Genomic DNA, 16,890 nt, shown 5'->3' with positions numbered 1-16,890 from the left:
CTGTCAATCACATCCGATGACGCGGCGCGCCGGGGGGGCGGGGCGCATGTTTCCCGTGTTTAGAACAGTCTGACAGTAAAATTACATTTCAAAGGGAAAAAAGTCATTTAAACTACTCGCGGCTATTAATGAATTGCTGGTCCGACAATACACATAAAAGTTAATTGATAAAAACGGCATGGGAATTCCCCACAGGGGAACACCGAACCAAAATTACAAAAAAAAATGACGTGGGGGGGGTCCACCTAAATTCCATACCAGGCCCTTCAGGTCTGGTATGGATATTAAGGGGAACCCCGGCCAAAATAAAAAAAAAAAAAATGGCGTGGGGTCCCCCTCAAAATCTATACCAGACCCTTCAGGATTCAGGCATTCCCCGTGACGCCACAGGGAAGTCCCGTCAAGTCACCCTGCGTCAGAGGGGGGCGGGGTCACCGGGTGGCCCCGCCCCCCCCATTATTTAAGAACCGTCAGAAGAGGAGAAGCGCCATACAGCGGGAGCCTCTCATGCCATCATGGATGCGGAGCGGCCTGAAAAGAAGATGAAGAGAAGAAGAGGAAGAGAAGAAGATGAAGAGAGAAGCGTCACACAGCGGGAGCCTCCCTCCATGCAAACATGAATGCGGAGCGGCCCGAGGAGAAGAAGGGAAGAAGACGCCGACGCCGCGGAGGAAGATGCTGGATGAGAACACCGGAGGAAGAACCAGAAGAACCAGAAGAAGAAGAAGATGGAGGAAGAAACCAAAGGGAGATAGAAGAAAGAAGAAGCATTTAAATAAAGGAATTGTCAAAAACTGTCTCTTGTCATTTTTAACATTTTTGAGACTTTTTTAGTGAAATGGTAGGACCCCCTTACCATTTCACAAAGGGAGGAGAGCCAGGATCTGGGGGTCCCCTTGTTAAAGGGGGCTTCCAGATTCCGATAAGCCCCCCACCCGCAGACCCCCACAACCACCGGCCAGGGTCGTGGGGATGAGGCCCTTGTCCTCATCAACATGGGGACAAGGTGTTCTGGGGGGCTACCCCAAAGCACCCTCCCAATGTTGAGGGCATGTGGCCTCGTACGGTTCAGGGGGGGGGGTGCTCTCTCGCCCCCCCCCCCTCTTTTCCTGCGGCCTGCCAGGTTGCGTGCTCGGATAAGGGTCTGGTATGGATTTTTAGGGGGTCCCCATCCTTTTTTTTTATTTTGGCGCGTGGTTCCCCTTAAAATCCATACCAGACCTGAAGGGTCTGGTATAGATTTTGAGGGGGACCCCACAAGATTTTTTTTTTTTACATTTTGGCCGGGGTTCCCCTTAATAACCATACCAGACCTGAAGGGCCTGGTATGGAATTTAGGGGGCCCCCCACGTCATTTTTTTAAAAATTTTGGTTCGGGGTTCCCCTGTGGGGAATTCCCATGCCGTTTTTATCAATGAACTTTTATGTGTATTGTCGGACCGGCAATTCATTATTAGCCGCGAGTAGTTTTAAATGACTTTTTTTCCTTTGAAATTTTGCTGTCAGACTGTTCTAAACACGGGAAACATGCGCCCCTTTACAGGCATACTATAGACACCCCCCAGGTACGAAATTTAAAGGGATATTACACTTTTATTGTTTCACTTTAAGCATTATTAAAATCACTGCTCCCGAAAAAACGGACATTTTTAAAACTTTTTTTTGCATTGATCCATGTCCCCTGGGGCAGGACCCAGGTCCCCAAACACTTTTTATGACAATAACTTGCATATAAGCCTTTACAATTATCACTTTTGATTATTCATGTTCGTGTCCCATAGACTTTAACGGTGTTCGCGTGTTCGAACGAATTTTTTGCCTGTTCGCAAGTTCTGGTGCGAACCGAACAGGGGGGTGTTCGGCTCATCCCTATCCAGGAGCAGTTAGTCCGTGAAGGCTAGTTTAAATCGCTTACTCTCCTCTCTGCATGAGTCCCTCAGAAAACTGATGCATTGCCAAAAATGAAAAGCGTGGGATTGGGGAGTGAGAAGGTTTTGGCTATGGTTGAGAAATTGAGAGGGCACCCTGTTTCCACATCGCATAGAGTAGAGAACTTTGTGAGGCCTTTCCGTTGCCAGATGGAAAAGGCGTTGTGTTCCAATCTGGGAGGGAAGCTGGGGTTCCCTTGTATCGGTAGGTATCTGGACATGAAAGGGGAAAGTTTGAGGCTCTTCCTGACCTCTCGCCAGGCAATAGCAGTGTCCTGCAGTAGAAGATTATGTTGGAGTAGAGGTGGGACAGATTTCCATTTGCAGTGGAGGAGTGCTGCCAGGGAAAAGGGCTGAGCCACTACAGATTCTAAGGAGTAGTTTGAGTACCGGGAGTACTGGGATATCTAGTCGAGGCCTATCCTCAGTAGGCACGCCAAATTATAAGCTCTGATATTTGGAAGACTGATACCCCCTTCGTGTCTAGGAAGATATAGTTTTACGAATGCTATGCGTGGTCGTTTGTTTTACCAGATGAATTTAGATATGGCCTTGTTGAGGGTTTTCGTATCTTTGTGTCGGAGGAGTAGTGGTATAGTTTGGAGTGGGAATAGTAATCGGGCAAAACTGACCATTTTCACCAGGTGGCATCTTCCCAGGAGAGAGAGGGGCAAGTCCGTCCAGTTGCCCAATTCGTGAGTGATTTTTGTGATAATGGGTGGATAGTTGAGGTGGTATATAGAGGAGGGTAGTTTAACTATTTTGATTCCTAAGTAGGTGATGTGGGATTTTGCGACCATGAAGGGTGAGTGGAGGGTCCAGGGTGGGTTGGAGAGAGTGCCTATGGGGAGGATTTCACTCACTATAATTTATACGGAGGCTCAAACACAGCACGTTTTAATCGTGGACATGTCGGAGGAAGGCTCCGTGAGAATATGAGTACATCATCAGTGAAGAGTGATGTGCTCAATTCGTGGGAGCCCACCTTGATGCCATGTAGAGGGGCCCTTTGGGTTAAGTACCTGGACAGAAGTTCCAAGGCAGTGTTAAAAAAAAGTGTAGATAGGGGACATCCTTATCTGGTGCCCTTGTGGAGGCGCAATTTGCCCGAGAGGAGACCTGCTGCCACCAGTCTGGCCGCAGGAGAAGCCTACAAGGCGTCAATGAGGTGGGAGAAGGGCCCAACAAGTCAAAGAGACAACAAGTCAAAGCTGACATTATCAGAGGCTTTCTCCGCCTCCATAGTGATGATAGCATGGTCCCCCCGGATTACATTTGGCATATTCTAGGGCCATTATTACCTTTCGTATATTAAGGGTGGCTGTTCTACCTCTTACAAAGCCTGATTGGGCAGGGTGAATTAGAGAGGGCAAGATCGGCTAGTCTATTGGCTATGATTTTACAGAGGATTTTGACATCCAGATTCATTAGTGATATGGGTCCGTAAGAACCTGGGTCTTGGGGGTCTTTACCCTTCTTGGATAATTTGATGATGGCTTGGTTTCCCGTGGGTAGATAAAGGCCGCCAGACCAAATGCCACAATATACCTTATGTAGAGTGGGTTCTAAAATAATTTTTAAGCTCTTATAGAATTCGCCTGTGAAGCCATCGCGAACTGGGGCTTTAGAGGGTGCTAGATTGCTGATGGTAGTAGATATTTCGGAGAGGGTGATGGGTGCTTTAAGGGTCTCAAGTTGGGAAGGGGTGATCATGGGCATGTCAACTTCCTTTGTATGAAAAAAGCTTTGGGTGGGCACGGTTCTCGGCTCTGAAGCCATTGGACATAAAGCAGGGGTCCTGCAGCAAAAACTGCAATGCAATGCAAGTTGGAAGAACTTCACTTTTTTCCGCATGGAGTCACTGTATAGGTCATCTCCCAGTCTTGCCAAACGATTGGGCTTTTAGTTTGTCTATGGGGTCTAGAGCATACAACGAGGTGTAATATTGTAACATGACTCTATTAATGTCCTGCTGCATGGAGTGGGCGATGCCCGAGGTGTCTCGTAAGGAGGTTATGTGGGTTGAGCGAAAGGGGCCCTTACAGAGTCTTGCTAACAGTTTTCCTGCTTTGTTACCGAATTTATGGAGGGTGGCATCATATGTGCTTTTTTGTCAGTTTGAGGGTGTCGGCCCATGTGTCAAAGGCCCTCTTAGCTGATTGCCACTCTTTTCTATTGTCTGGTGAGTCTGCGGAGTATAAAGAGCGTTGTGCCTGATGTAGTCTAGAACTGGCCAACTTATAGTTTGCCAGAGTGTTTCTCTTGAAGGAAGCTGCATAGGAAATGACTCAACCCCTAAGAAAAGTGTTGCCAACTTCCCAAAAGAAGTTTGGGTCATCAGAGTGTGATGCATTGGCAGTGGAGAATTCCGACCATGCCTTTTCCATGTACTGCTGGAAGTCAGCATTATTTTGGAGGTAGGAAAGGACACGCCAGATTTTGGTGTTTGGGTGAATGTCGGGGTTGTCTAGTGTCACCGACATGGGGGCCTGGTCAGAAATGGCGATATCATGGACGTCTGCACTGGATATCATCAGGACAAGATTTTCTGAGCAGAGGAGGTAATCGATTCTAGTAGGAGGCGCCATACGTCTTGGAGGCAAAGGGATTCTATAGTAGATGCGAAGTGTGTCGCATCACTGGTAGCAGATGTGGTTTGTAGGCGTTTGGGAGAGGATCTGTCATCTATCGAGTGTAGAATCGTGTTGAAGTCTCTGCCAATTATGTGTGGGAGGTGCGGGTGCCGGAGTAGCCAGGCAGATAGTTCTCCAAAGAACTGTTTACCTGGGCTGTTGGGAGCATATATGTTTGAGACCACAAGATCCCTTGTCCCTATTTGAAAGTGTGTGAAGAGAAGAATCGACAGCCAGGACCGTACATGGGAGGTTTTTGCGTATCAAAATGAGGACCCCTGCTTTATGTCCAATGGCTTCAGAGCCGAGAACCATGCCCACCCAAAGCTTTTTTATACAAAGGAAGTCGGGGGTGGATAGGTGAGTTTCCAGAAGTAGGGCAATGTCAGTTCCAGTTTTAAGTCTTTGGAGATGTTGAAGGATCTTTATTCTCTTATTAGGGGATCTGAGCCCCTTTATGTACCAGGAAAACAATTTTCATAGTGAGGGAATCGTTGAGGGGGCTTGGGCCGTTGATGTACAATTATCTCGGGGTAGTCTGTGGTGAGGTGTTGGCGCTACAATTGTATTAGTGATAGTGTATAGTACTCATGGTAGATGGTTGGTGTCTGAGTGCCTGGTGGTGTGTGTGTGCCAGGGAAAAGGGGTGAGAGGGAGGAGGGGGGGAGGTACGGAGGGGCACAAACAGGAAGCAAAAACTGCAATGCAATGCAAGTTGGAAGAACTTCACTTTTTTCCGCATGGAGTCATTGTATAGGTCATCTCCCAGTGCAGACCCACGTAGAATGGCATATTTGAGTCCATGCATCTAAGAGATAACAGAGGAGGTATGGGAGGAGGTGAAGGCAATAGATAGTGAAATCATGTGAGGCAATGCCTGATAACCATAGGGCTCAATAAAATGATCGGAGCATAACAATGTAACATATACAACATGAATTGGCCTACCATAAAGTTGGTGATTGTAACAACAAAAGGAGGTAAAACATAGGTTAAAACAGTTTGCATTGACTGTGCCAGTGTGGAGTAGGGTGATGATGATCCGGGCCGGATGGCCTGAAGCGTTTTGGAGAACCTTTATGTGGGCTCCTTTGGTCCAGAGGGTGGTTAAGTGGTGCAGACCTTAAAGTGGGGATAGGGTGTGGGCCCGCGTGTAGTGTACGTAGGAAGGCCGCTGCATCAGAGGGATCCTGGAAGGAGAGCTGATCAGTGTGGCGGGAAAGGCCAGGGTGAATTTTACCTGGCGTTGGTAGAGTTCCGTGCATACATGCTGGAAAGCTTTTCTCTTTTTTGATACTACAATGGAATAGTCAGCAAAGATCAGGACCCTCACACCATCAATTTGGAGAGATCTGGACTGGAATCGGAATTTCTGTAGTATGGAGGTTTTGTCTGCATAGTTCAGATATTTGGCAATGATCGGCCGAGGAGACTTACGATCGGTGTTAAAAGTCCCCATGCGATGTGCCCGTTCCTCTGAGCAGGGACCTGAGAGGCCTAGGGCTTCAGGTATGCGTTGGGCGCAGAATTCAGTGAGGCCGGCTGCTTGTAGAGATTCTGGGATGCCTACAAAGCACAAATTGCTCCTTCAATGCAAAAAAAAGTTTTAAAAACAGCCGTTTTTTCGAGAGTAGTGATTTTAATAATGCTTAAAGTGAAACAATAAAAGTGAAATATTCCTTTAAATTTCGTACCTGGGGGGTGTATATAGTATGCCTATAAAGTGGTGCATTTTTCACGTGTTTAGAAGAGTCCCTGCACAAAATGACATTTCTAAAAGAAAAAAAGTAATTTAAAAGTACTCACGGCTATAATGAATTGTCGGGTCCCAGCAATACAGATAAAAGTCATTGAAAAAAATGGCACGGGATCCCCCCAGTCCATTACCAGGCCCTTTGGGTCTGGTATGAATATTAAGGGGAACCCCGAACCAAAATTTAAAAAAAAATTGCGTGGGGGTCCCCCCAAATTCCATACCAGGCCCTTCAGGTCTGGTATGGATATTAAGGGGAACCCTGTGCCAAATTAAAAAAAAAATGGCGTGGGGTCCCCCCAAAAATCCATACCAGACCCTTATCCGAGTACGCAACCTGGCAGGCCGCAGGAAAAGAGGGGGATGAGAGAGCGCCCCCCCCTTCTGAACCGTACCAGGTCACATGCCCTCAACATGGGGAGGGTGCTTTGGGATAGCCCCCCCAAAGCAAATTGTCCTTGCCCGGTGGTTGTGGGGGTCTGTGGGCGGGGGGCTTATCGGAATCTGGAAGCTCCCTTTAACAAGGGGACCCCCAGATCCTAGCCCCCCTGTTTGAAATGGTAACAGGTACATTGTACCCTACCATTTCACAAAAAAAGTATCAAAATGTTAAAAAACCACAAGACACACCTTGGGACAAGTCCTTTATTAAAAAATAAAAAAATAAAAATGTCCCACGAAGTCCATTCATCTTCTTCTCTCGCTCCGCCGACGGACTGAAAAATAAGAAAGATCCGCATCCTCGCAGGTGACAATTCTTTTATAACTGAGGGCGGGGCCACTCAGTGACATACCCGGGTGACCCTGCCCCCCTCTGACACACGGGGACTTCCCCATGGCTTTCCCGGGGCATCAGAGGGGGGCGGCCCACCCGGTTACGTAAACGGACAATAGCACAGTTAAATGACTATACTGGATACTGCCCTTACCCCGGATTCTCTGTACCCCCCACCCGGGAATGTCTCCTTACCCCACTTCCCTGACAACTGGGGAAAAGACACACCTTCCCCCAACATCTGCCAACATTGACAGAGAAAGCTTCAGAAATTGCTAAAAAAATCCCTTAACACCTCCTCGTGGGGCCCATGAAGGGCTGCAGGCTCCAGATTTTATGTTACGTGGCGGCTTTGCCCTCCCAGATCTAAGTTGCCCCCCCCCAAAGCCCCCTGACCACCCCCTCCACCCTGTATGCTATGCCCGGCTGCTAAGCTTCTTTTTCCATTACAGCACTCTATACCAGGGGTCCTCAAACTACGGCCCGCGGGCCACATGCGGCCCGCCGAGGACATTTATCCGGCCCAATCCACCCAGGGCCGGATTCCCGACAATCCAGGCTCGGGTCGGGGCCAGGTCGGCTCGGCTTCGGCAGGGAGCATATCCGCTCCGCTCCGCTCAAGCCGCCTCCCCCACACCAGTAATGGAGGGCTCCGTGTGCCGCGCTGCATGCTGGGAAGTGTAGTTCCCAGCACAGTCCCGCACGGAGACAGGAGGTGCGAAGAGTGACAGAGAGAGCGGAGGCTTCAAGCAACAGCCTACGAACAAGTGAGGACCCCACTGTCCCCCTGTCCACCCCTCTGTCCCCCTGTCCACCCCACTGTCCCCCTGTCCACCCCTCTGTCCCCCTGTCCACCCCACTGTCCCCCTGTCCACCCCACTGTCCCCCTGTCCCCCCTCTGTCCCCCTGTCCCCCCTCTGTCCACCCCTCTGTCCCCCTGTCCACCCCACTGTCCCCCTGTCCCCCCTCTGTCCCCCTGTCCCCCCTCTGTCCACCCCCCTGTCCCCCTGTCCACCCCACTGCCCCCCTGTCCACCCCTCTGTCCCCCTGTCCACCCCACTGTCCCCCTGTCCACCCCACTGTCCCCCTGTCCACCCCACTGTCCCCCTGTCCCCCCTCTGTCTCCCTGTCCCCCCTCTGTCCACCCCTCTGTCCCCCTGTCCACCCCACTGTCCCCCTGTCCACCCCTCTGTCCCCCTGTCCCCCTGTCCACCCCACTGTCCCACTGTCCCCCTGTCCACCCCACTGTCCCCCTGTCCCCCCCTCTGTCCCCCTGTCCACCCCACTGTCCCCCTGTCCACCCCTCTGTCCCCCTGTCCACCCCACTGTCCCCCTGTCCACCCCACTGTCCCCCTGTCCCCCCTCTGTCCCCCTGTCCCCCCTCTGTCCACCCCTCTGTCCCCCTGTCCACCCCACTGTCCCCCTGTCCACCCCACTGTCCCCCTGTCCCCCCTCTGTCCCCCTGTCCACCCCACTGCCCCCCTGTCCACCCCTCTGTCCCCCTGTCCACCCCACTGTCCCCCTGTCCACCCCACTGTCCCCCTGTCCACCCCACTGTCCCCCTGTCCCCCCTCTGTCTCCCTGTCCCCCCTCTGTCCACCCCTCTGTCCCCCTGTCCACCCCACTGTCCCCCTGTCCACCCCTCTGTCCCCCTGTCCCCCTGTCCACCCCACTGTCCCACTGTCCCCCTGTCCACCCCACTGTCCCCCTGTCCCCCCCTCTGTCCCCCTGTCCACCCCACTGTCCCCCTGTCCACCCCTCTGTCCCCCTGTCCACCCCACTGTCCCCCTGTCCACCCCACTGTCCCCCTGTCCCCCCTCTGTCCCCCTGTCCCCCCTCTGTCCACCCCTCTGTCCCCCTGTCCACCCCACTGTCCCCCTGTCCACCCCACTGTCCCCCTGTCCCCCCTCTGTCTCCCTGTCCCCCCTCTGTCCACCCCTCTGTCCCCCTGTCCACCCCACTGTCCCCCTGTCCACCCCTCTGTCCCCCTGTCCACCCCTCTGTCCCCCTGTCCACCCCACTGTCCCCCTGTCCAACCCACTGTCCCCCTGTCCCCCCTCTGTCCCCCTGTCCACCCCTCTGTCCCCCTGTCCACCCCTCTGTCCCCCTGTCCACCCCACTGTCCCACTGTCCCCCTGTCCACCCCACTGTCCCCCTGTCCCCCCCTCTGTCCCCCCCTCTGTCCCCCTGTCCACCCCTCTGTCCCCCTGTCCACCCCTCTGTCCACCCCTCTGTCCACCCCACTGTCCCCCTGTCCACCCCACTGTCCCCCTGTCCACCCCACTGTCCCCCTGTCCACCCCTCTGTCCCCCTGTCCACCCCACTGTCCCCCTGTCCACCCCACTGTCCCCCTGTCCCCCCCTCTGTCCCCCTGTCCATCCCTCTGTCCCCCTGTCCACCCCTCTGTCCACCCCTCTGTCCCCCAGTCCACCCCTCTGTCCTCCTGTCCACCCCTCTGTCCACCTGTCCACCCCACTGTCCCCCTGTCCCCCCCTCTGTCCACCCCACTGTCCCCCTGTCCACACCACTGTCCCCCCCACTGTCCCCCTGTCCACCCCTCTGTCCCCCTGTCCATCCCACTGTCCCCCTGTCCACCCCACTGTCCCCCTGTCCACCCCACTGTCCCCCTGTCCACCCCTCTGTCCCCCTGTCCACCCCACTGTCCCCCTGTCCACCCCACTGTCCATCCCACTGTCCCCCTGTCCATCCCACTGTCCCCCTGTCCACCCCACTGTCCCCCTGTCCACCCCTCTGTCCCCCTGTCCACCCCACTGTCCCCCCCTCTGTCCCTCTGTCCACCCCTCTGTCCCCCTGTCCATCCCACTGTCCCCCTGTCCACCCCACTGTCCCCCTGTCCACCCCACTGTCCCCCTGTCCACCCCTCTGTCCCCCTGTCCACCCCTCTGTCCCCCTGTCCACCCCACTGTCCATCCCACTGTCCCCCTGTCCATCCCACTGTCCCCCTGTCCACCCCACTGTCCCCCTGTTCACCCCTCTGTCCCCCTGTCCACCCCACTGTCCCCCCCCTCTGTCCCCCTGTCCATCCCACTGTCCATCCCACTGTCCCCCTGTCCACCCCACTGTCCCCCTGTCCACCCCTCTGTCCCCCTGTTCACCCCACTGTCCCCCTGTCCACCCCACTGTCCATCCCACTGTCCCCCTGTCCATCCCACTGTCCCCCTGTCCACCCCACTGTCCCCCTGTCCACCCCTCTGTCCCCCTGTCCACCCCACTGTCCCCCTGTGCACCCCACTGTCCCCCCCTCTGTCCCCCTGTCCACCCCACTGTCCCCCTGTCCACCCCACTGTCCCACTGTCCCCCCCTCTGTCCCCCTGTCCACCCCTCTGTCCCCCTGTCCACCCCACTGTCCCCCTGTCCACCCCTCTGTCCCCCTGTCCATCCCACTGTCCCCCTGTCCATCCCACTGTCCCATTGTCCATCCCTCTGTCCCCCTGTCCACCCCACTGTCCCCCTGTCCACCCCACTGTCCCCCCCTCTGTCCCTCTGTCCACCCCACTGTCCCCCTGTCCACCCCCTGTCCCCCCCTCTGTCCCCCTGTCCCCCTGTCCCCCCCTCTGTCCCCCTGTCCATCCCTCTGTCCCCCTGTCCATCCCTCTGTCCCCCTGTCCACCCCACTGTCCCCCTGTCCACCCCTCTGTCCCTCTGTCCCCCTGTCCCCCTGTCCACCTCTCTGTCCATCCCACTGTCCCCCTGTCCATCCCTCTGTCCCCCTGTCCATCCCCTATATATATTATTATTTATTATTCATTCTTTTATTCTTTTGCACTACAAAAAAGATGTGTGCATAGGAATTTAGGAATTAGTTCATATTTTTTTTAAACTATAGTGCGGCCCCCCCAAAAAAAAGTTTGAGGACCCCTGCTCTATACTGTTCCTCCTCCGCAGGGCTGAAATCACATTCCTTTACAACACAGCCAGTTAGCCATGATCTGTACAGGGTATATCTGCCTACTGCAGTGATGGCGAACCTTTTTGAGCCCGAGTGCCCAAACAGTGACACAAAACCAACTTATTTATTTCAAAGTGCCAACATGGAATTAAACCTACTAGCGGCTCTGTACAGAGGATGGGACTGATCATCCCTCTGAATGAGCCCTAAGAGACCAAAAATGTACGATTCTGCCCAGAAAAAACCTTTTCTGCTTTTTCAAAGGAGTGCGTTACGCTCAGAATACAGGGATCAGAGATGCATTGTGCTCAGAATACAGGGATCAGACATGCATTGTGCTCAGAATACAGGGATCAGAGATGCGTTGTGCTCAGAATACAGGGATCAGAGATGCATTGTGCTCAGAATACAGGAATCAGACATGCGTTGTTCTCAGAATACAGGGATCAGACATGCGTTGTGCTCAGAAAACAGGGATCAGAGATGCGTTGTGCTCAGAATACAGGGATCAGACATGCGTTGTGCTCAGGAATACAGGGATCAGACATGCGTTGTGCTCAGAATACAGGGATCAGACATGCGTTGTGCTCAGAATACAGGGATCAGAGATGCGTTGTGCTCAGAATGCAGAGATGCGTTGTGCTCAGAATACAGGGATCAGAGATGCATTGTGCTCAGAATACAGGGATCAGACATGCGTTGTGCTCGGAATACAGGGATCAGACATGCGTTGTGCTAAGAATACAGGGAACAGACATGCATTGTGCTCAGAATACATGGATCGGGGGGTGATGTGAAGGCCAATAGAGGACACTGCTATGGGGATGGCCCTTCCTAAAGCAGTGTCCTCTGGCCCCTTCACATACCTACCACATACACAGCAGTGTCCTCTGCGCCCCCCTCCCTTTCCCCCATAGCACTGTCCTACCTGTGTATGTGCAGACAGAGTCCTCCACATTGTCATGCTTTAGCGCCCTCCGCCCGAGCCCCTGCACAGGAAGCCACTCTCTTATTGGCCTCAAAGTGCAGGAAGGGAGGAGTCATTCTTCTCTTCCTCTGTATCGCGGCGCTGCTTACAGAGGCAGACACTCCGTGTCCCTCCCACTGGGCTGCCCTCAGTGCATGCAGGGAGGGTTTTGCTCACATCTGCCACCCCGCTGCCTGATCAATCGCACTGATGATAGGAAGCGAACCAATTCCTCTGCCCCTGCACCGCCAGTGCAAGAGGCTACCTTGCTGGGGGGATTCCCTCCCCTATCCTGGCGGCGCGCTGAGTGCCCACAGAGAGGGCTCGGCATGCCAGCTGTGGCACGTGTGCCATTGGTTCGCCATCACTGGCCTACTGCAACTACACTACCGTTCCGACAAGAGAATTTCACAGGTCAGAAGGGCAACATAAAAGCCAAATACACCCTGTGAAGGCTGACAGACTGTGTGTAAAGAAATGTGATTTCAGCCCCGTGTAGTGTGAGTGGGGGGGGGGGGGTCTGTATACAGTGCTGGGATGGGAAAGGAGCTCTGCCAAGTGACCTGCCAGGGGTCCCTGTTCTTTGATTCTCCAGCGGTGATCCCTGTCCTCTGATGTAAAGAGGAACTCTGGGAACTCAAAACTCTTAAGCCACTTTGAGTATCTTGGCGTGCGGTGGACTTATCTTCACGTTGGAAGTAGTGGGGGGAGGGCCATGTCAACTTTTGCATCGGGGCCCACAAGCTTCAAGCTACACCTCTGCCATTGCTCCTTCCTTAATATTAAATACAGTAGAAGGGGAATGCTAGGCAGGGTTTTTAAGTAAAAATATAAGCAGCAATTTTTGAAATATGTATTTAAGTTATGCTATGTTAATAGGAACATAAAATATAAAATATAGATATATATATATAAAATAGGTGTTAACTTGATGTGGCTGCATACTGTAAATAGAAACACATTTTCAAATCATGTGGCCCGACTCTACTCCATTGGACAACAGCAAAAAAATATAAGGTTTTACTTCCCTAATCTATAAAAAAAATGCTCAATTCCACTTTATTTTCCATATGGCTAGTGTAAAGTAAGTTTCTGATGGCTGATCAGAATAATATTAATTTTTCTATCTTTGTAGTTCAAAGTGTTCATTGTGTTCTGATATCTTTGTCTTGTGGCTTGGATGCTCAACATTGTTAAAAAGCATGAGTGATGGACACCAAGTGAAATCAAAGTAGAGGCTTCAAAACTCATGTGACATCTGTAGTAATTATGAAAACATTCCTGAATGCCTAGGGCTATGTGTAAACCTGTAAAGGGGGATGTTAACAGTTCTTAAAAAGTGTCTTTTGTGTGCTGCTTTTTATACTGCTATCATTTAACTACTTAATTTTTTTATGCTTGGGTAGCTGCTGTGATGAGCACTGCATGACAGCCCTTGGCACTTTCTTGTTCCTCGACATGACTATTCTCAGTGGCTGCTGAGATGAGAGTTTGTCAAACACGTGGAAAGCCAGACAGATGTGAGATGCATGCTGTGCTGTGAGGTCAGTCCCGGGCATGTCCTGCTAAAACGTTGTCATACCTTTTTTAAAGAGGAACTTCAAGCACCATTTAATGTACTGGTGTATTCCTAAAACAATACATGTATGTGTAGCACCCTTGTCCTAAACAGGGCTGCCAATAAATGTAGCTGTGCTAGGTGGTAGCTAGCCTGGCTAATTTGTAGTCTTATGCCGCGTACACACGGTCAGACTTTTCGTCTACAAAAGTCCGACAGCCTGTCCGACAGACTTCCGGCGGACTTTCGGCGGACTTGCAGCAGACTTTCTAACGAACGGACTTGCCTACACACGACCACACAAAAGTCCGACGGATTCGTACGTGATGACGTACACCGGACTAAAATAAGGAAGTTCATAGCCAGTAGCCAATAGCTGCCCTAGCATGGGTTTTTGTCCGTCGGACTAGCACACAGACGAGCGGATTTCGGGGTCCGTCGTAGTTACGACGTAAAGATTTGAAGCATGTTTCAAATCTAAAGTCCGTCGGATTTGAGGCTGAAAAAGTCTGCTGAAAGTCCGGAGAAGCCCACACACGATCGGATTACCAGCCAGCTTTAGTCCGTCGGCGTCCGTTGGACTTTTGTAGACGAAAAGTCCGACCGTGTGTACGTGGCATTAGAGATCAAATGGGTTTCCTCCTAAGCCTGTTCAGCTGTAGTTTCTCCCTTTTGTCAATAGGTGGCCATGTTACCCTTGGCATTTGTGTGATGAATTACAGTGGGTCTATGTTAAGGATATGTATACTTTTCTCAGCCAATCAAACTAGTCGCTGAGCATGCTGGGAAAGGGTATTTATTTGGAAGTCAGGTGATCTGGGTCTTTTCCATCCAGACTGCAGTCTAGGTGGTTGTGTGAGGATCAGCTGCTGTGGTGTAGGCCTGAAGCCTGAGGCCTAGCCATGTGTTCAGAGACTCTGCCGGAGAAAGCCTGGTCAATGCCTGGAGGCATGGGAGAGGAAGTTGCCAGAGAGTCAACACCTCTGGTTGCCTGTGGAATGTTGAGAGGGATGAAGTGCTGAGGAAATACCAGAGGAGGAGCCTCATGAGCCTGGGACTATGAAGTGGCTGGGAGAGCTTCAGGAGAGAACCCTTGCAAGGAAACTATGTGCAATGCTGTGAGTTGAGTTTTGTTGCTATAGGAGACAGTGGAAGTGCAGATTACTGGTTTCAGCTTAAAGGCCCTTTTTCTTTATTGCTGTCTGCCTTTTTATACATTTTTGTCTTATGCCCTGTACACACGACCGTTTTTCCCGTCGGAATAAACTCTGAAGGTTTTTCCGACGGAGTTCCGACGGAATTCTGCTCAAGCTGTCTTGCATACACATGGTCACACCAAATTCCAACCATCCAGAAAGCGGTGATGTACAACACATAGGACGGGACTAGAAAACAGAAGTTCAATAGCCAGTAGCTAATAGCTTCCGTCTCGTACTTGCTTCAGAGCATGCGTCCTTTTTGGTACGTCGGAACAGTATACAGACAAACGGTCTGTGGTTCCGTCGGAAAAATGTATGTTCTCTTTCTAGGTCCGTCAGAATTTTCGACGTAAAAAGTCCGATGGGGCATACACACGATCGGAATATACGATGAAAAGCTCCCGTCGGACTTTTTCTGTCGGACATTCCGCTTGTGTGTACACGGCATAAGGAGTCTGCTGGTCTGCTATTGTATTTGACTAAGGGTGTCCTGTGCCCTACCTCTCTCTCCCACATTTTTCTGTTAAGAAAAATAAACCTCTTTGTTCATTCCTAAAAGTGACTGGCACCAATTTTTCTACCTTGCACACCACCCACCATGCCCAATAACCTGCACCCTGAGGAGGAATGTTGGCCTTTCCTGTCTCTGGGGGTCACCATCAGGCCTATGGAGGTCGTGGAGGGCGCTACATATGTTTTAATACAACTTGCATAAGTACCTTAAAGCGAAACTAAACCCCCCTATCATTTTCAGTCAAGGAAGCTGCCATCTTGGCCTCTGGTTTTCCTCAACTGCCATGGTGCTGCACATGGGATCAGTTTGGTTGAGAGCACAACCAATGTGACAGTAACATTCCCGGCACGTGCCAGGAATGTAACTGTTTTTTTAAACTGTTAATGGGTATAGTTCCTCTTTAAATGGAACTATGCTGCATCTGAGCACCACAAACCAAAAGCACTATTTATTTGTTTTTAATATTCAAAGCAAACTTACCCATCCATCCATGTCCCCTTGCTTTATTTTGCTGTGAAATCACTTTGAAAAACTCATCTTAGCATTTCTGACCATCGCCGTCTTGAGTATGGGCAGATGATTCATGTAGAAGTTACTTCCTAGAATCGAATGTATCTGGCCTTAGCTCAGGTGTGTGCAGGCAGGAAGGTGTGCTTACCTGAGAAAACCCCTCCTCCCCTCCTGAAGACTCCTGGGATATATGACATAATTTGCCTAGGCTTGGAAACCAGGAGGTAACTGAAGAAATGTAAAAAAAAAAAAAAGTTTAAAACAAGTAAATATGATATACTTTGCTATCTATTTCCTAATGCTAGCACTAGCAGCATAAGGATTCCAAACAGTCAATGCTGACTGAGAGAGTGAAGTTCTGCTTTAATCTGTCTAGATCAGGGGTCTCTAACTGGCGGCCCTCCAGCTGTTGCAAAACTACAAGTCCCATGAGGCATTGCAAGGCTGAGGGTTAAAAGGATGACTCCCAGAGGCAGAGGCATGATGAGACTTGTAGTTTCGCAACAGCTGGAGGGCCTCCAGTTTGAGACCCCTGGTCTAGATAGACTTTGTCATTTCTTCTACAACAGCATTCAGAGAGGGATAGGGGAAGTCTGCACTAGGTGGCAATCAGGCTCTGCTGCATGCATACAGTGGGGAAAATAATTATTTAATCCCCTGCAGATTTTCTAAGTTTGCCCACTTACAAAAGAAATGAAGGGTCTATCATTTTTATCATAGGTGTATTTTAATTGATAGAGACAGAATATTAACCAAAAGTCCTGGAATAACATATAAATTGCAATGTGCCATTATGATATCTGTGTGTATTGATTACATCAATATATATATATATATATATATATATATATATATATATATATATATATATATACTAGTTGTGTGCCACATGCTTCATTTAAAGTCCCAAACTCCTTCCTTTTTAGTCTCATATACAGGGATGGAGGCGTATGACTACAGTATGTCATATGCTTCATTTAAAGTCCTAAAACCCCCTTTTACCCATCTTCTGCCTTCTTACCTGCTTAAAAACCTGCTGGACTGTACTTGCTGATGCTAATTATGGCCAGAATAAATGCAAAGCTCATATCTACTGTACTGTCTGTACCCTACAGACAACTCATCACTGACATTTGGCTACTT

Source organism: Aquarana catesbeiana, linkage group LG01 (genome assembly GCF_042186555.1).
Source record: "Aquarana catesbeiana isolate 2022-GZ linkage group LG01, ASM4218655v1, whole genome shotgun sequence".
Lineage (NCBI taxonomy): Eukaryota > Metazoa > Chordata > Amphibia > Anura > Ranidae > Aquarana > Aquarana catesbeiana.
Note: the sequence above shows the minus strand (reverse complement) of the source record.